The following is a 19,536-nucleotide window of genomic DNA, read 5'->3' as shown; positions in this document are numbered from 1 at the left end:
GGCTTTTAAGCAAGTCATGATGAACCTACCTCAATAATGGTAGGGTCCATTTTTAAGAGTTAGAACCTTATAACAAGTATAAGGAGTATGGGGTCTATTTCTTTAAAAAAATTTTTTTTTGAGACAAGTTCTTGCTGTGTCATCCAGGCTGAAGTGCAGTGGCATGATCATCGCTCACTGCAGTTTCCACCTTTCTGGCTTTCAAGCAGTTTTTCCCACCTCAGCCTCCCAAGTAGTCCTGGGACTATAGGTGCAAGTCATCACATCTGGCTAATTATTTTTACTTTTTATAGCATTGGAGGCTGCCTGTATTGCTCAGACTGGTCTTGAACTCCTGGGCTCAAGCGATCCCCCTGTTCACCCCCCCCCCCCCCCAGAGTGCTTGGATTACAGGTGAGAGCCACCTTGCCCAGCTTGGGGCCTAGTTGTGTCCTGAACATCAGCCCAGGGAGCTTAAGTCCCAAATTAATCTTTTTGTTTACTGCAGTTCACTGCCAGACTGTTTACCTACATTATGCTGTCTTCGTCTGTGATCCTCCAGTGAGGGACTCTCTACTCCCAATTTTTTTTTTTTTTTTTGGAGATAGAGTGTCACTCTTGTTGCCCAGGGTGGAGTGCAATGGCAGGATCTCAACTCACTGCAACCTCCACCTCGCGGATTCAAGTGATTCTCATGCCTTAGCCTCCTGAATAGCTGGGATTACAGGCATGCACTACCATGCCTGGCTAATTTTGTATTTTTAGTAGGGACAGGGTTTCTCCCTGTTGGTCAGGCTGGTCTCAAACTCCCGACCTCAGGTGATCCACTTGCCTCCGCCTCCCAAACTGCTGGGATTACAGGCGTGAGCCACTACACCCAGCCTACCCCCAGTTTTTAAAGTGTTAAGTAGCTTGTGCGGTGCATCAGTAATGTGATCAGGTAGGGCAAGGCTGTGCTTTACAAAACGATCCAAATCTTCCAATCCATACTGTGGAGAAACAAGGTACCCAGTGTCTCATCTACTGGTCCCTTTCACCAAAGTAGTATCTACTTTGTGCCTAAAGTAGTCCTAGATGTTACTGAGATTAAAGAGATAAGAGGCATGGTACTTGTCCTCAAGACACTGAACAGCCGAAAATTGGGCTACCAAAATTTACCCATACACAAAATAAAGAGCAGCTTGGTGCTGACACGTGGGATACTATAATGACAGCACTAGTTCTGAGAACATAATGCTACTTCTCAGGACCTGTAGTATGCTCAGAATCTAAAAGCAATGCACAGAATGAGTTCTTTTCCCTGTCATTCCTGTAATAACAGGCTACTGGAGATCATTGTTTAATAGAATTTATCTATTACAGTCTCCTTAGCATTTCTTATAGTATTTCTTATGTTGTTAAGACAAATGGGCCAGGCATAGTGGCTCATGCAGCACTTTGGGAAGCTGAGGAGAGTGGATCACCTGAGGTCAGGAGTTCGGAACCAGCTTGGCCAACATGGTGAAACTCTGTCTCTACTAAAAATACAAAGATTAGCTAGGCGTGGTGGTGCACCTGTAATCCCCGCTACTCTGGAGGCTGAGGTGGGAGAATTGCTTGAACCTGGGAGGCGGAGGCTGCAGTGAGCTGAGATGGTGCCAGTCGACTCCAGCCTAGGCAACAGAGTCGGACCCTATCTCAAAAAAAAAAAAAGATTCTTTGGTTATTGCAGCTATCTGCTTATATGCTTGTATCTCCTACTAGATAGACTATGATTGCCTTGAGAAAGTATCTTATTTATATATGTATCAGTCCCCAGTGCGGCACTGAATGAAGGAGTGAATGAAGACAGGCAGTTGTAAAGTGCGGTATGTACATGTGTGTATGAGAGAGTCAGACAAACTGAAACAGATACCACTCTATTGAAAACCTGTTGGAATTCTGGGCATGGAGTCTGAAACAACACTCCCATTCTGTCAGAAGCCCAGATTCTAAAATCGTCTTGAATATCTAATTGTATACTTTGGGTTGTTCTCTGTGTCTATAAAGTGAGGATAATTGCCTTTCCTGTAGGAATAGAAATGACCTGCTTCTATGAGAATATTGCATTTTCCCATTTATCAAGATCCACCTTTAGCCATGGACTTGTTATTAGCCTTCCTAGTGAAGAAAGTAGGTAACAAATTCTTAGATTATGGGAGAAAATGTTGAGGACTGGGAGTAGTTTCAGGTGTGAATTTCCTCCTTATCTATGTACCTGTTGGTACATGGACAGGGTCTTGTGTTCCCAAAAACGAGGCTCTTTTTTTTTTTTTTTTTTTTTTTTTTTTACCAAACACCCACCTGGTGAGTAACCCTCCCTCACCACACTACTCTGTATCCCCCAACTCCTGTTGTAATCTTCAACATCCTCTGCCACCCCGATACCCCATCGTCCTGCTGTCTCACACTAACCCTGCTCCTCACCCTCCACTCCATATCTTTTAAAGAAAATATGAACACTGTTAGGAGCACATTGCAAACGGTCAGCAAGTTGTCATTGATATTTGGAGATCTGAAAAAGTTACATCTTGTTTGATGTACTTACCTCCATTCCCGTTTTCTTGGCCTGAGGTATTTCTATTTTCTTTTCTTTTTTTTTTTTTGAGACGGAGTTTTGCTCTTGTTACCCAGGCTGGAGCGCAATGGCGCAATCTCGGCTCACTGCAACCTCCGCCTCCTGGGTTCAGGCAATTCTCCTGCCTCAGCCTCCTGGGTAGCTGGGATTACAGGCACGTGCCACCATGCCCAGCTAATTTTTTGTATTTTTAGTAGAGACGGGGTTTCACCATGTTGACCAGGATGGTCTCGATCTCTTGACCTCGTGATCCACCCGCCTCGGCCTCCCAAAGTGCTGGGATTACAGGCTTGAGCCACCGCGCCCGGCTCTATTTTCTTTTTTTTTGAGTTGGAGTCTTGTTCTGTCACCCAGGCTGGAGTGCAGTGGCGGGATCTCGGCTAACTGCAACCTCCGCCTCCCGGGTTCAAACAGTTCTCTCCCCAGCCTCCTGAGGAGCTGGTATTACAGGCATGCACCACTATACCTAGCTAATTTTTTTTTTTTTTTTTTTTTTTGAGATGGGGTTTCACCATATTGGCCGTGCTGGTCTTGAACTCCTGACCTCAAGCGATCTGTCCACCTTGGCCTCCCAAAGTGCTGGGATTATAGGCATGAGCTGCCATGCCTGGCTAGCCTGAGGTGTTTCTGAAAAGAGCCCTCAGATTTAAGTTCATTGTACAACCTAGGAGGTGGATATGGCCGTCAAGTTGAGGGAAGGGGCAAGGAATCATAGCTATATTTTGTCTCATCGTTTCTGGTTGATACCTTATATCCAATTTTTCTCCTTTCAATTTTTCTACCTCTGGAAAGAAAAAAACCCCATCTACCTCATCTTCCAGAACACTTGCACATACTTATCATATAGAACTGGCTGTCAGTCCTGACATCGTCATATTTGTAGGACACAGTGTGCTTCAGTGGCTCCCTTCCTTTCAAGGTTGTTCATGTTTCTGTATGTCATTCTGTGTTGGGGTGTGACCTTTCCATAAAGTTTAAGGGATTAAAGAGTCCCCCAATTCCTATATACCTCTCTCTACTGCTTGTTATGCTCTGTTTGTAGCATCTCAACTGTGAGATATAGAAGTTGGTTTCTGATGTGCTATTAAACAGAATCATTTCCCAGGATTCTTTTTTAGTCTCATTATGTAAACATAGGTTTCAAATTTAACATCACTTAAACTCTACCAAATACAGAGTGCCAGATAGCAGAGGCTTATACAGTCTAGGCCCTAAATTTTCACTAATGATGTCTGAAGTTCCGCATATCTTGAGGAAGAGGAAGGATGGCAGAGATAGGGAGCTGGTCTGGAAATCCAAAGATTAAGACCAGGAATGCCACTGTATCCAGGATGAAGACTCACAGAAGAAATTGGTCACATTTGGCACACTTTGTTCTCAAAGCTTCCCATACAGCCTTTCTCTTTGACATTTAAAGGTGTACAGGGTCATAAGGTTAAAGCGAAAATTAAGAAAAACGTTCTGGCATGAGAGCTGTTGCAGAGGATAACCTTTCAAGGGAAAACATGGAAGTTCTCCTGACCTAGACAAATCAGAAAAAAGTCTCCTGTAATCTTTCTGGTTGTGAGAAGCAGCTTGTCAGTCTTTTATAATTGAGAATCCTTGAGAAATAGCATAGAGTAGCATTTTTCTAATCCTACAGTTAACCCTCAATTTATTATTTTCCCATGTGCAAATAGTAGAAAAACCTTGGCAAACCTGTGAGGAAATAATAATTTTTGTACTGTAGATCCTCTGCCCTGTCTTCTTGACCAAGCTTGTTTTTCAGTTTTAATGGTGTTTCTGTGCCCCCACAGCAGTGTTAAAATTTCTTCTTAAAAGTGCCAGGATTGATTACTATGATCTCTCTCTGTCTGAAGCTGCATTTCTTCCTTTTTTTTTTTTTTTTTTTTGGGGGATGAAGTCTCGCTCGCTCTGCCAGACTGGAGTGCAGCGGCGGCATCTCAGCTCACAGCAACCTCCACCTCCTGGGTAGCTCAGATTACACGCACCTGCCACCACACCCAGCTCATTTTTGTGTTAGTGGAGACGTGGTTTCGCCATGTTGGTCAGACTGGTCTTGAACTCCTGACCTTGGGTGATCCACCCACCTTAGCCTCCCAAAGTGCTGGGATTATAGGCATGAGCCACTATGCCTGGCCCTGCATTTCTTCTTAATAATGTTTTTGTACTTGTAACTTGGAAATCATTACTTACATTATTATATGCAGCCTAAGTTTCAACATTCTTTTTCCTGAGTACATGTGAATCAAATCCATTTTGGCAAAGCTCTTTTAAAACTAATTTTTTTAAAAAAATGGTTTAGGTTGTGACTTATTAATGAGATATTCAGGATTTAGTAACCAGTGGACAGAATCTGGTACCTTAAGCTAGCCCAGTTTGTGCAGAGATGATAAAAGAAATCAAAGAATACAGAGACTACAACTTATTTTACGGTAGGCTAAGCCGATACAGTAACAATAATGGTGATAGTAAAGATACAAAATGAGCCAAAAGAAAACCATATATCTTTTTATTTTTTTTACATTTATTTATTTATATTTTGAGACAGGATCTGGTTCTGTCACCCAGGCTGGAGTGCAGTGGTGAGAGCTCAGCTCTGTAACCTCCGCCTCCTGGGCTCAAATCACCCTTCCACCTCAGCCTTCTGAATAGCCAAGACTACAGATGCATGCCACCACATCCAGCTGGTTTTTGTATTATTAGTAGAAATGGGGTTTTGCCATGTTTCCCAGATTGGTCTCAAACTCACGGGCCCAAAGCAATCTGCCTGCCTTGGCCTCCCAAAGTGCTGAGATTATAGGCGTGAGCCACTGCACCTAGCCTAAATTTAATTTTATTTATTGAACAAACCCCGAACCAGAATAGGTGCAGAGAGATTCCCCTGAATCTTTTAAAATAGGCTTTATTTTTTACAGAAGTTTGTTTCCCAGCAAAATTGAGAAGATACAGATTTTTAATATACCCCTCTGCTAAAAATTATAAGTAATGTTTAGTTTTTGTAACCCCTGGAAAGATAAAACAACTTCCTAAATCTTCAGTGTTTCTTGTAATAATACAGGAAGGGGTTATGATTTAACATGGTCACTCTCAGGCCATCTTTATTAAATGCTTGGATGGGTTGGGCATGGTGGCTTAGACCTGTAATCCCAGCACTTTGGGAGGCCAAGGCAGGCAGATCGCTTTGAGCCCGGGAGTTCAAGACCAGCCTGGGTAACATGGCAAAACCCTGTCTCTATTAAAAATATACACACAACAAAAATTAGCCAGGCGTGGTGTTGCATTCCTGTAGTCCCAGCTACTCGGGAGGCTGAGGCAGGGGGAATCACTTGAACCTCGGAGGTAGAGGTTGTGGTAAGCCGAGATTGTGCCACTGCTCTCCAGTCTGGGCAACAGAGTTGAGATTCCATCTCAGAAATACATACATACATACATACATACATACATGCATACATACATACTGGGACGCCATGGGATTTTTTTCTCCAAGCTATGAATTCAGAAGATCTAGCATCTAGACCAGCCCTGTCCAATAGTATGTTGAATGAAGATAGAACTATTTCTGTAACACCACTAGCCACATGTACTGTTGAACACATTAGAGTTGAAAACTGAATTTTTAATTTTGTTTAATTTTAATTTAGATCTAAATAGGCCCATGTGGCTATTCTAAAATAGTCAAATTTGGCTAGTTGCTTTTGTATTAGAAAGTGGAGTTTTAGGCCAGGCACAGTGACTCATGTCTGCAGTCTCAGCACTTGGGGACGCCAAGGGAGGAAGGTCTCTTGAGCCCAGGAGTTCGGGACCAGCTGGGGAAAGATAATGAGACCCCCATCTCTAGAAAAAATAAAAAAAATTAGCCAAGCATGGTATGACATACCTGTGGTCCCAGCAAGGAGGCTGAGGCAGGAGGATCACTTGAGCCTTAAACCCAGAAGGTTGAGGTTGCAGTGAGCTGTGTTCATGCCATTGCACTCCAGCCTGGATGACAGAGTAAGACCCTGCATAATTGCAGTGGAATCCCTAGTTTAAGTTGCATTTGATAAACATCATAGTGAAACATATTTTCCAGGAGTGAGACTGACCTGATCCCTAGAGTTGAAGCTGGGAGAACATTGTGTTAGATATGTGGCTTCAGGAGCCTTCCCTTGTATTCCTGGAGAAGACCAACAGGGCACATCACTCCCAGGCGTTTTATGTTGCATTTGTGTCAGGGTCCTCCTCTCTCTTGTGCTCTTGTAGAATGTGTTTCTGCCTCAGTGATCATTGACTAGCATAGAACCTCCTTCTTGGCCAGTTGCTAACATGTCCTAAAATAATACTCTGCAGTGAGTGCTTATGTTCATGTTCTGAGTGTATTCATTGTTCAGTGTGAAGAAGAATCCAACCATGAGCTATATTGAATAGGCCATAGAAAGCAGTCTCCTTTTTTTTTTTTTTTTTTTGGACAGAGGCTTGCTCTGTTGCCCAGGCTGGAGTGCAGTGAGGTGATCTCGGCTCACTGTAACCTTCGCCTCCTGGGTTCAAGAGATTCTCCTGCTTCTGCCTCCAAGTTGCTGGGATTACAGGCACCTGCCACCACAGCACGCCTGGCTAATTTTCATATTTTTAATAGAGATGGAGTTTCACCATGTTGACCAGGCTGGTCTCGAACTCCTGACCTCAGGTGATCTGCCTGCCTCGGCCTTCCAAAGTGCTGGGATTGCAGTTGTGAGCCACTGTGCCTGGCTAAAAGTAGTCTTTTTGATATGGGTTCTTGTTACCGTTTAATATCTTAAAAAGTACAGCAGGTGTTATGTTTGATTAGTAGATGATTATTGGAGAATCTGAGATATCCAAGGCTAACTTCTTATCAAGAATAAAAGAAGGTTATAAAGTCACTTATAGATACTAGTCACTATTTTACCGAACAATACGCATCTTTTTTTTTTAATTTTTAATTTTTTTTTTTTTTTTTTTTTTTGAGACAGAGTCTCATTCCGTCGCCAGGCGCCAGGCTGGAGTGCAGTGACACAATCTCGACTCACTGCAACCTCTGCTTCCCGGGTTCAAGCAATTCTTCTGCCTCAGCCTCCTGTGTAGCTGGGACTACAGGTGCATGCCACCACGCCCAGCTAATTTTTGTATTTTTAGTAGAGACGGGGTTTCACTATCTTGGCCAGGATGGTCTCAATCTCTTGACCTCATGATCCTCCCACCTTGGCCTCCCAAAGTGCTGGGATTACAGGCGTGAGCCACCGCGCCTGGCCACAATACACATCTTAAAGAATCACATGCCCAAGGGAAGCCCTGATAGATAACTGATGATGGTGGTGATTTAAAAGTCTTCAGCCAAGTAGGATGTTACTTGCAGGAGGGCACAGGTGATTTAGAGCTTGTATTCTAAACTGATCACTTAGGCATATTGATTATGGGGACTTCAGAAAGAGGCAATAGCTTCTTTAAAAAATTGGTTTGTACTTTACCAAGGAGTATACTGGAGTGAAAATAGACTGATCCAGAGCCTTAGACTGGGCTGTGGTATGAAAGCCAGATATAAACATGGCTGGCATATATGTCAAAGAGAAGTCTAGAAGGTCAGAATCAAAATATTTAACCACTAGTACATTAACCTTTTGGAGTTCACTGTGTCTGTTGATACTTGCGCTAAATTAGATTGTGTGCTCACCTTTCCCAGTCTTGAGCCTCTTTCACTATCATTGGGTCAAGAGGAGGAGACAGCTTGCACTGTTGGAAAGGAAAAGCTTTAGCATCCTGAGTCTCCACTTCTTACATTCATTCTTGGTAGTTGGTTTTCCTGCTGGCTTGGGTGGGGGTGATAGCTGATGCCAAAGCAGGGGTGGTGGCAAGTGTGCATACCAAAACAGGATGTGTGTGAAGAACTCTTTATGACCGCTAGTTTGGATCCTTGCTTGTGCCAGAATATGCAGTCCGTTCTCCGCACTCCACCACCCAGATTCTTTCTTTGATTCGCATAAACTTAGTTTTGGTGTTCATTGTCATGGTCAGTCTCTGGAACTGTTGACAGAACTCTTTGGTTGATGGTCTTTGTTAAAGGATTTTTATAGGCTTTTTAGTGTGTCAGCTAAAAACAGAAAGACAAAAAATGGAAGTCAAGCCCAGCCCAGTTAGCTCTCACCATTTGACTCCATACACCTGCTGTTTCTTTCAGAATGGTGATAAAGAATAAAAAAGTTATATCAGTAACAGCCCTTAAGTTTAACATAGCTCCTAGCAGATGGCAAAGCATTTTTACTTTAATGCTAATAATTACCCATTGCAGCAGTTAGTATCATTGCCATTTTGCAGATGAGACTACTTAGCTTCAGAGGGATCATGGGACTTGCTGTAGGTTACACGGCCACTGAAAAATAGGCAGACCCAATCCAGGTTTTCTGGCTACAAACTCTGTACTAATTCCTGAAAATCACAGTTTATAATGGTTCTTGTCCAGATGGGAATTTTTGACGATAGGCTGCTATGCTTTCGCCCAAATTTCAACTTTTAGAAATCTTTGAAAATTGAAGACGCTGGGTGTAGTAGCTCACATTTGTAATCCCGGCACTTTGGGAGGTTGAGGTGGGTGTATCACTTGAGGTCAGGAGTTTGAGATTGGCCTGTCCAGCATGGTGAAACCCTGTCTGCACTGAAAAATTAAAAAATTAGCCAGCCGTGGTGGCAGGTGCCTGTAATCCCAGCTACTTGGAAGGCCAAGGCAGGAGAATCGCTTGAACCTGGGAGATGGAGGCTGCAGTGAGCCAAGATTGTACCACTGCACTCCAGCCTGGGGGACAGAGCGACATGCCATCTCAAAAACAAACAAACAAACAAACAAATAAATAATACAACTATTTTTAAAAAAGAAAATTGAAAACAGCATCAAAGCAGGACCCATAGTCAGTGAGATCAGGTAGTAGAAGTGAGAGAGTAACCCTGTCATTTGTAAGTCCTTCAGTACAAGTGCTTTCAGGTTGCTGTTATATGTCTACTAGTTGTGAAATTTGAAGGCCATGGGCATCTTTCTACTTTTGTCATAATAACCCTTGGGTATGTCAGAGGTTCTTGATTTCTTTTGTGCCATGTATTCTTCATAGTCTTCCACGTCCTCTGACAGTTGTCTAAGCAAGCACCTAAAAGTCACACAGTTTCAGGGAGCTATAGCTGCTCTAAAGTGGGTACCGTGTGCCACAGGTAAAAGAGATTCTGATCTACCTGGATATGGAATCCTAAGAAAAATTCTATCTAGTGCTAGTGTCAACCCTTACACACCAGTCACATAGCCAACCTCTTCTGTCACTCAGTGTGTGAGGGACCCTCTCCATTCCCTGCACTGCCAGTGAACCTCTGTGCTCCTCACCTTTTGGATGCTAAGACCCAGGACTGCATTTTTGTAGATGCCTTCCATTGAGTGATTACCACGCCCGGATAAAAACGTCAGAGGGTGGAATCCATCCCATCTGAATTAGGCCCTAGCCAGGGTGTGAGGAAAATGGCAAAAAGCCCAGATTCTCTGACTCCCAGAAAAATAATGCATTGCAGTGATCCTGAAAGGAGTCCAGGAAATTCAAACTCTTTACCCACACAGCCAACAGAGTTGACATTTTGAATCAAGCTATTGAAAATACTCAGTAAGTCCTCCTTTACCATGTGTAATTTTAAATCAGCACCTGGTGTTAGAGAATAAGCAAATAAAATCCTTACTTTCTCACCTCTTCTTGGCCTTTGTTAAATTAGGGAAGCAGTGTTTTTCAAATTTAGTGGCTATAACATTACCCAGAGAACTTACTAAAGATTATAATTCTTGCCAGGTACAGTGGCTCATGCCTGTAATCCTAGCACTTTAGGAGGCTGAGGCGGGCAGATCATCTGAGGTCTAGAGTTTGAGATCAGCCTGGCCAACATGGAGAAACCCGATCACTACTAAAAATTAGCTGGGGCCGGGTGGGTGTGTGCAGTGGATCACACGAGATCAAGAGATCAAGACGATCCTGGTCAACATGGTGAAACCCCATCTCTACTAAAGATACAAAAATTAGCCAGGCATGGTGGTGCACGCCTGTAATCCCACTGCTAGGGAGGCTGAGGCAGGAGAATCACTTGAACCCAAAAGGCGGAGGTTGCAACAAGCCGAGATCATGCCACTGTACTCCAGCCTGGGCAACAGAGCAAGGCTCTGTCTCAAAATTAAAAAAAGCTCTCTTAGCGCCATCTTGGCTCCTGTGGACGCCTGCTGGGAACAGGACTTTTAAAAGGAACTGTCTGGAAGGCTGTGGTCCAAGGCTATTTTTGCTGGCTGTAAGCGGGGTCTCCGGAACCAAAAGGAGCACACAGCTCTCCTTAAAATTGAAGGTGTTTATGCCCGACATAAAACAGAATTCTATTTGGGCAAGAGATATGCTTATGTATACAAAGCAAAGAACAATACAGTGACTCCTGGTGACAAACCAAACAAAACTAGAGTGATCTGGGGAAAGGTAACTCGGGCCCACGGAAACAGTGACATGGTTTGTGCCAAATTCCGAAGCAACCTTCCTGCTAAGTCTGTTGGACACAGAATCCGAGTGATGCTGTACCCCTCAAGGATTTAAACTAATGAAAAGTCAATAAGGAAATGTGGATTTGTGCTCTTGTTTGGGGAAAAAAAAAAAAGGCACATGCCTGTAATCCCAGCTACTCAGGAGACTGAGGCAGGAGAATCACTTGAACCCGGGAGGCAGAGGTTGCGGTGGGCCAAGATCGTGCCATTGCACGCCATCCTGGGCAACAAGAGCAAAACTTTGTGTCAAAAAGAAAAAATGGTAACCCTTAAGGCCTAGGAATTTGCATGTCAAGAGATTCTTGCACACCACAGACATTTTCATGCAAATCGTTCTTGAACTACACTTGGAGAAACACTGGGCCATGGACTGCTGATTCCCTTTTATTTTTAGTATAGTATAGAATATTTTTACTTTCTTCTTCCCAAGAGTTCTGAAGTGGAGGATTGCCCTGTCCACATGATTCAGTAGTTAATGCAAATCTGAGACAGATGAGGCTACTGCATATAAGATGACGGGGTACAGAAAAACTCTGAGCATTCATCTCCAATGCTGGGAAAAGCCTGGCTCGCCGGCTTCTCTTGTAGCTTTATACCATGTCGCCGGTCAGGTTTGGCAAGTCAGTTAACTGCCTAAAGCTGCATGACAAACTCTAATGCCCAGGCCAAAGGATGTGGCAAAAGACTCAGTTAACTTTGGATGGAGTTTGGTTATACAGATACTCCCTTTTCTTCTGTGCTGAAGGGTAAAGGAATAGGAGAATTTGTGCCCCTTTGACACATTTTCTGAGGTTAAATCTGAAGCCTTCCCTGCTGTCCCATTGCCAATATTAGAGGAAATGACAAGGCAGCATTTATTTCCAAAGGAATAGCTAGGAAAAGATGGCCAAATGTAAAAAACTAGATTAAAATCACTGTTGTTTGTTATTTGGTAACCCATCACGCATTTTGTTTCATCTTTGTTTTTTTTTTTTGTTTTTTGAGACAGGTTTAGCTCTGTTGCCCTGGCTAGAATGCAGTGGTATGATCTTGGCTCACAGCAGCCTTTGCTTTCTGGGCTCAAGTGATCCTCCCACCTCAACCTCCTAAGTAGCTGGGATCACAGGGGTGTCCCACCACACCCAGCTAATTTTTTTTTTTTTTTTTTTTTTTTTGAGACAGTGTCTTACTCTGTTGCCCAGGCTGGAGTGCAGTGGTGTGATCTTGGCTTTTTGCAACCTCCTGGGTCCAAGTGATTCCCCTACCTCAGCCTCCCTAGCAGCTGGGATTATAGGTATGCACCACCATGCCTGGCTAATTTTTGTATCTTTAGTAGAGTTGGGGTTTCACCATGTTGACCAGAATCGTCTTGATCTCTTGACTTCATGGTCTACCTGCCTCAGCCTCCCAAAGTGCTGGGATTACAGGCGTGAGCCACTGCACCCACCCAGCCCCAGCTAATTTTTTTTGTAGAGATGAGGGTCTCGCTATATTGCCTAGGCTGGTCTTGAACTCCTGGGCTCAAGCAGTATTTCCTCCTCGGCCTCCCAAAGTATTGGGTTTATAGCCGGACGTGGCGGCTCACGCCTGTAATCCCAGCACTTTGGGAGGCTCAGTCTGGTGGACCATTTGAGACCAGCCTAACCCAAATAGAGAAACCCTGTCTCTACTAAAAATACAAAACTAGCCAGGCGTGGTGACTGCATGCATGTAATCCCAGCTACTCAGGAGGCTGAGGCAGGTGAATGGCCAGGAGGCAGAGGTTATGGTGAGCTGAGATTGCACCATTGCACTCCAGCCGTGGCAACAAGAATGAAACTCTGTCTCCAAAAAAAGAAAAAAAAAAAAGTATTGGGTTTACAACCACAGTACACCTGGCATATCACGCACTTTGCTGGGGAGAATAGGTACTTGATCATGGAAGTGTCTTTTCTATACTCCTTTCCCTTCTGTTGCCTCTTGCTGAAATGTGTGCAAATAGATTTGGAACCAGGAGAACCAGAGTCTAGTCTTCAGGCTGTAGTTGATTAGGGTGTGATCTCAGGCAAGTCATTTCCCAACTGTAAAATGTGGAAAATAGTAAGTACTAAGAAGCACAAGTGAGGTAATTTCTAACACATCTTGGAGGTTATCGGGGGAAAAACAAAGAGACCATTTTCAGCAAATCTGTTTATTTATGATACCCTCAGAAGCCTGTTTGTCAGCATCAAGGTTCACAGGTACCATTCTACTTTATTTCTTCTCATTAAAGTTCACAGTTTTACAGGATCCTGTGTGGCTTTGTTTCCACCCACTCTTCTTGTTTCCCGCCACCCTGGCCTCCTTGATGCCACACAGGCAGGCTCCCACTGAGAGCCTTTGCATTTGCTGTTCTCTGCTTGGAGGGCTCCCCCGCCAGAGGACTACAGAGTGCACTCCCTCTTTTTACATCTCTGTTCAGTTACTTTATTTATTTATTTTTAATTCTTGGAGACAAAGTCTCACTTTGTTACTTAGGCTGAAGCGGAGTGGCTCAATCTTAGCTCATCACAGCCTCAACCTCCCAGTATCAAGCATTCCTCCCACCTCAGCCCCCCAAATAGCTCGGACTACAGGTGCTTGCCACCATGCCTGTCTAATTTTCGTATTTTTCATAGAGACAGTTTCACCATATTGCCCAGGCTGGTCTTGAACTCCTGAGCTCAAGTGATCTCCCTGCCTTGGCCTCCCAAAGTGCTAGGATTACAGGCATGAGCTGCCACACCCAGCCAAATGTCACCTCAGAGTCTTTCCCTGACCCCTCCATGTAAAATGACCTCACCCCGTCACTCTCTGTCAGTCATACCCTGCTTTATATTTCTTCATAGCATACACCACCTCCTACTGTGTATTTGTTTTATGCATATGTTTCTTCAGTTGAGTGTAAGCTCCACGAAAACGTGAATAACCCAACACCGAAACAGGGTCCAACACATGTAGGCTCACAGATATTTATTGGAAGAGTGAATGAGTAAGGAACCATTAGCACATCTGTAAGTAACCTCTTAGGGGACGCATACCTCTGACTCCACTTTCTCACTTCTTGTTCACTCCTTAATCTGTTGCAGTAAGTGTCTATTTCCACCATCCCACTGGCATAGCTCTGACACCACTGGCCATGTCGTAAGCATAAGTGATCCTCTGGAAACTTTATAAGCCTTATTTTGCCTGACTTTTCCACTTTTAGCATCTCTGTCTTTCTGTCTACAGGCTTTTTCTTGAAGCTTACTCTGCCTCACCTCTTCCTGCCTCTGGGACCCTCCTCAGATTCCTGTGCTGGATTCTCCTCCATGCCTATCCTTGAGTTCTGGGGTTCTCAAAGACTGAGCACAATCTCTCCCCCACTGCCCTAAGCTTATTCGTCTGGATCACCTGTCTGGGAGTGTTAATGTCACAACCATTCACCCAGTCACTCCATTTTGTTTAAGTGGCCTCTCGATCATTACTAGAGTGATCATAAAAATGCAGTCCTTGCTATTTTACAATTTTATTTGAAGAATTAATTTTGTAAAAATGAGTTCAGACAAGGATCATCAATAGATGGTGATACCATTACGTAGTTAGTTGTGGGGAAACAGGATTTTCACATGGCTTCAAAATGTTACCACATAGATATGTATTAATTACAAAGGCAGAAATATCTGGTGTCACCTTTCAAGCTATTAGCACCATCAGTGGTTATACAGCCTGATAACATGTGCCCCTTGATGTTAAGAAGTACATATACCTGTGTATTTTTGCCAAAATGTTTAACCTAAATCTAATCATGAGGAGGCAAATTTAGAATATAGAACATTGTGTAAGACAGGCAGCTTAGATACTTAAGGCAATATTTTGAAAATGAAAACAGCAGGGATACTGTTCTGGATTGTGACTAAATTGACAGCAACCAAATGCTGTGCATGATTATTAATTAAATTTTGCATTAGGGGAAAAATCTAAACAGTTATGAAAGACATATTGGGGAAGATTGAGGAAATTCAAATATGGACGTTGGTTATTGCATTGTTAATTTTGTCGAGTGTGATAAAAGTATCTTAGTTATGGCTGGGCGTGGTGGCTCACTCCTGTAATCCCAGCACTTTGGGAGGCTGAGGCGGGCAGATCACCTGAGGTTGGGAGTTCAAGACTCAGTCTGACCAACATAGAGAAACCCCATCTCTACTAAAAATACAAAATTAGCCCGGCATGGTGGCACATGCCTGTAATCCCAGCTACTAGGGAGGCTGAGGTAGGAGAATCGCTTGAACTCGGGAGACAGAGGTTACAATGAGCAGAGATCGCGCCATTGCACTCCAGCCTGGGCAACAAGAATGAAACTCTGTCTCAAAAAAACAAAAGTATCTTAGTTATGTAAGAGAAATCCTTATTTTAAGGAAATGCACACTGAAGAATTTAAGGGTGAAATGTCATAACTGATATCTGCAGCTTTCAAGTGATTCCATAAATGAAAAGAAATAAATATGGTGCATGAAAAAGAGAACAACTATGGTTAAAAGATAACTGGTTAATCTAGGTCAGAGTTATAAAGCTGTCCATTATTTGTTCTTTCAGTGTTTCTGTAGGTTTGAAAAATGCAAAATTAAAAGGTGGGAAGGAAGTTGCGAGAGTGTGTATTTTAGGGGTAATGAATATATGGCAGTTACCTGGTGTATTCCTGCTCATTTTATTTTATTTATTTGAGACAGGCTCTTTCTCTGTTGCCTAGGCAGGAATGCAGTGGTGTGATCACAACTCACTGTAGCCTGGACCTCCCTGACTCAGGCATTTCTCCTACCTTAGCCTCCCAAATAGCTAGGATTACAGGTGCCTGCCACCATACCTGGCTAATTTTTTAATATTTTTGTAGAGCGGGTGTTGCCCCATTGCCCAGGCTGTTGCCATCCTCCTGGCTTCAAGTGATCCACCTGCCTTGGCTTTCCAGAGTGCTGGGGTTACAGGTGTAAGCCACTGCTCTGGGCCTTCATCTTTTTTTAAACATGAAACATCAAGTCAGAAACAACTCCCCCACCCCCATCCATGCAGTTCTGATTATATCCTTTCCTTGCCGTGTATCCCTCCCCTGACTAATGTGGTGGCTACACTTCTATCTCAGGATACAATCCCTAATAGCACTTGAAAAATATTGTGCCACTTCCTTCTGGGCTTCATGGTTTTCTGATGAGAAATACACTGTCATTCAAATGGTTTTTCTCTGGCTGCTTTTAAGTTTCTTTTAGTTTTCAAAAGTTTAATTATGACGTATGTTACTATAATTTTTTTTCCAGTTTATCTTATTTGGGATTTAACTTGGATTGTTGAATCTGTAGACTTATGTATCTTGCCAAATTTGGAAAGTTTTCAGCAGTTATTTAAGAACTATTTCAGCCCCGCCCTCTTTTTCCTCCTCTTTCAGCACTTCTGTGACACAATGTTAGATTTTTTTTGTTAAACTCTCATGGGTTCCTGAGGCTCTTTTCTTTTATTTCCCTTCCCCAGTCTCTTTTCTTTCTGTTGCTCAGTAATCGGGTAATTTCTATTGTTCTGTATTCTAGTTCACTTAGTCTTTCCTTTATCCACTTTATTCTTCTTTATATTTTTTAGTTCTTTTTTTCTTTTTTATTGTCCTCAGTTGTTGTTCATATATTTTTCAGTTCTAAAATTTCATTTGTTGTTCTATATATCTTAGTTTCTTTGCAGGGATTTCTAATTTGTATTTATTTATGAGACAGGGTCTCTGTTGCCCAGGCTGGAGTGCAGTAGCCTGAGCTCGACCTTTTGGGCTGAAGTGATCCTTTCACTCTGAGTAGCTGGGACTGCAGGCACATGCCACCACACCCAGCTAATTTCTTAATTTTTTGTAGAGATGGGATTTAACCATGTTGCCCAGGCTGGTCTCAAACTCCTGGACTCAAGTGTTCTGCCTGCTTCAGCCTCCCAAAGTGCTCAGATTATAGGCATAAGCCGCTGCGCTTGGTCTGCTGAGATTTTTTATTTCTTTGCTGAGGTTTTCTGTATTTTCACTTGTTTCAAGAATATTCATAATTTTTTTTTTGAGGCAGAGTCTCACTCTGTAACTCAGGCTGGAGTGCAGTGGCATGATCTCAGCTCACTGCAACCTCTACCTCCTGGGTTCAAGTGATTCTCTTTCTTCAACCTCCCAAGTAGCTGGGATTACAGGCACCTGCCACCACACCTAATTTTTGTATTTTTTATAGAAACGGGGTTTTACCATGTTGTCCAGACTTGTCTCGAACTCCTGGTGTCAAGTGATTCACCTGCCTTGGCCTCCCAGAGTGCAGGGATTACAGCTGTGAGCTACCATGCTCAGCCTCAAGAATATTCATAATTATTAATTGAAGAATTTTTAAAAAAAATTATGGCTGCTTTACAATCTTTGTCAGATGATTCTAGCATCTGTCATCTTGGTATTAGCATCTCTTGATTTTTCTCTTTTTTAGTGTGAGCTATTTCCGGTTCTTGGTGTACCGAGTGATTTTTTAATTTAAACCTGGACATCTTTGTAGTATGTTATGATTCTCTGCATTTTCTTTCCTGTTGCAGCTGACCTTTTGGACACTGGTTCAGTAGGGAAGGTGGGGATGGTGCCATCTCGTTAGGACCAGGTGGAGATAGAAGTTTAGCTTCCCATTTGGCAGCCATTGACATTTGAGTTGGTAGTAGGAGAGGGACTTCTCATTGGGGTGAGAGTTCTAGCTCCCATTATAGTCTTCACCATGGTGTGCATGCCCTCATTACCACTGGGCAGTGGTGATAGTCATGGCTCTCCACCAGCCCTCCTCTGACATCATCCAGCAGGGAGGGGGAGAGGTGCCCTATCAGTGCCAGGTGGGGAGGGGTGTTTGTTACTGGCTGGTAGGAATGAAAGTAGCTTCCTACTTGACCCTCTCTGACTCCACCCCAGCAAGGGTATTGGGGCATCTCATTATACCCTTGCAAGGATGGAAGTCTAGATTCCTAATTTGGCTGTTATGGGGAGGTGGGAATGAGACCACCATTTTTTTTTTTCTGCGGTATTTGGAGTAGAATGAGTATCTGAAAGTTTCCTGTCATGCTGGGCTGTCCTTTCCTAATCATTCCTTTGGCTAGAGAGGATATGAGGATATGTTTTGTTGGGGCTTTTTTTTTTTTTTATCTGTACCCATTGGCATTTTGGGGTTGCCATCACCTTCAGCTTATATGAAGCAGAAAAAAAAAAGTGGTGGGAAACTTACCACCATGTCTTTTTTTTGGGGTCCCAAGATCCCTAGCCAGTTCTCTCCACCGTTCACAATCTACTTTTGATTGCTTTATATAGAATGTTAAGAGTTTTAACTACTTAGTGTCAAAAATACAGAAAAATATGTCTACCCCATCTTCCCTGAAGCAGAAGTCCCTACAGTAGTACATTAAAGTTTTGTGGGCTTTTTTCTTTTTTCTTTTTTTGAGATTGGAGTCTTGCTCTGCCGCCTAGGCTAGAGTGTAGTGGCGTGATCTCGGCTCACTGCAACTTCCACCTTCTGGATTCAAGCCATTCTCCTGCCTCAGCCTCCCGAGTAACTGGGATTACAGTTGTGCACCACCACATCTGTCTTAATTTTTGTGTTTTTAGTGAAGGCAGGGTTTGCCATGTTGGCCAGGCTGGTTTCAAACTCCTGACCTCAAGTGATCCCCGTTCCACCCCAGTCCCAAACAGTCTCCCAAAGTGCTGGGATTACAGATGTGAGCCATCGTGCCCAGCCTGTTAAAGTTCTTAATGGACTGGGCTTAGCCTGTTCTTCCAGCCGCAACATTCTCACATGAACTCCTTGGTTCAACCATATCAAACTGCTTGTAGTTCTTTGAATTTGCTTTGTTCTTTTATACCTTCATGCTTGTGCTCTAGCTCTTCCTCAGCCTCAGCTATCTCTCCACTCTTCCTTGTCTATATTTGGTGTTCCCATTCAATTCATTTACACACTCTTCACTCAGGTCAAATTTTGCCTCTTTTGTCCTTTATAGCACCTTAAATTACCACTACTATTTTATTTCCATCTTAGATTGTAATTGTCTCTTTCCCCCAGTAGACCATGAACTCTCTTTGAGGGCTGGGACACCATCTGTATATTCTTATCCTCAGTGACTACTTAAAGGTTGTGCTTACTTAAAGGTTGCTTATTGGATACATGGAAGGGATGGGTGGATGAATGGGCAGGCTGATGGAGGGAGGGAGGGATGGATGGATATATTTCTAGTTTCCTACCTGGTTTGTTAGATAGGTTCATTCCCATATACACATGTAGCCCCCATTGATGTTCTGTGTATATGCTCCCTGCATCCACAGTGGAAAAAGAAACCCCGCAGGCTTGCATGAAAGAAGGGCTACTTGGACTGTGGCACTCCAGTGACCTCTGTTAAGTGTATTTTATGTTCATAGCCTTTGAGTTCCTCTGGATACAGAATTGTTGGT

At 43.2% G+C, this 19,536-nt stretch overlaps 1 protein-coding gene and 1 pseudogene across 7 annotated transcripts in view; both read left to right on the top strand.

Annotated features, from left to right (window-relative positions):
* The window catches only part of MRTFA (myocardin related transcription factor A), a 207,747-nt gene that overhangs the window by 157,381 nt on the left and 30,830 nt on the right, over positions 1 to 19,536 (top strand). The window lies entirely within an intron of this gene.
* LOC116542302 lies at positions 9,625 to 11,208 on the top strand (annotated as a pseudogene).

The sequence above is a fragment of the Sapajus apella genome, unplaced genomic scaffold, assembly GCF_009761245.1.
Source record: "Sapajus apella isolate SASKATOON/1434 unplaced genomic scaffold, GSC_monkey_1.0 scaffold166, whole genome shotgun sequence".
Taxonomy (NCBI): Eukaryota; Metazoa; Chordata; class Mammalia; order Primates; family Cebidae; genus Sapajus; species Sapajus apella.
This window is presented reverse-complemented; position numbering and strand designations above follow the sequence as displayed.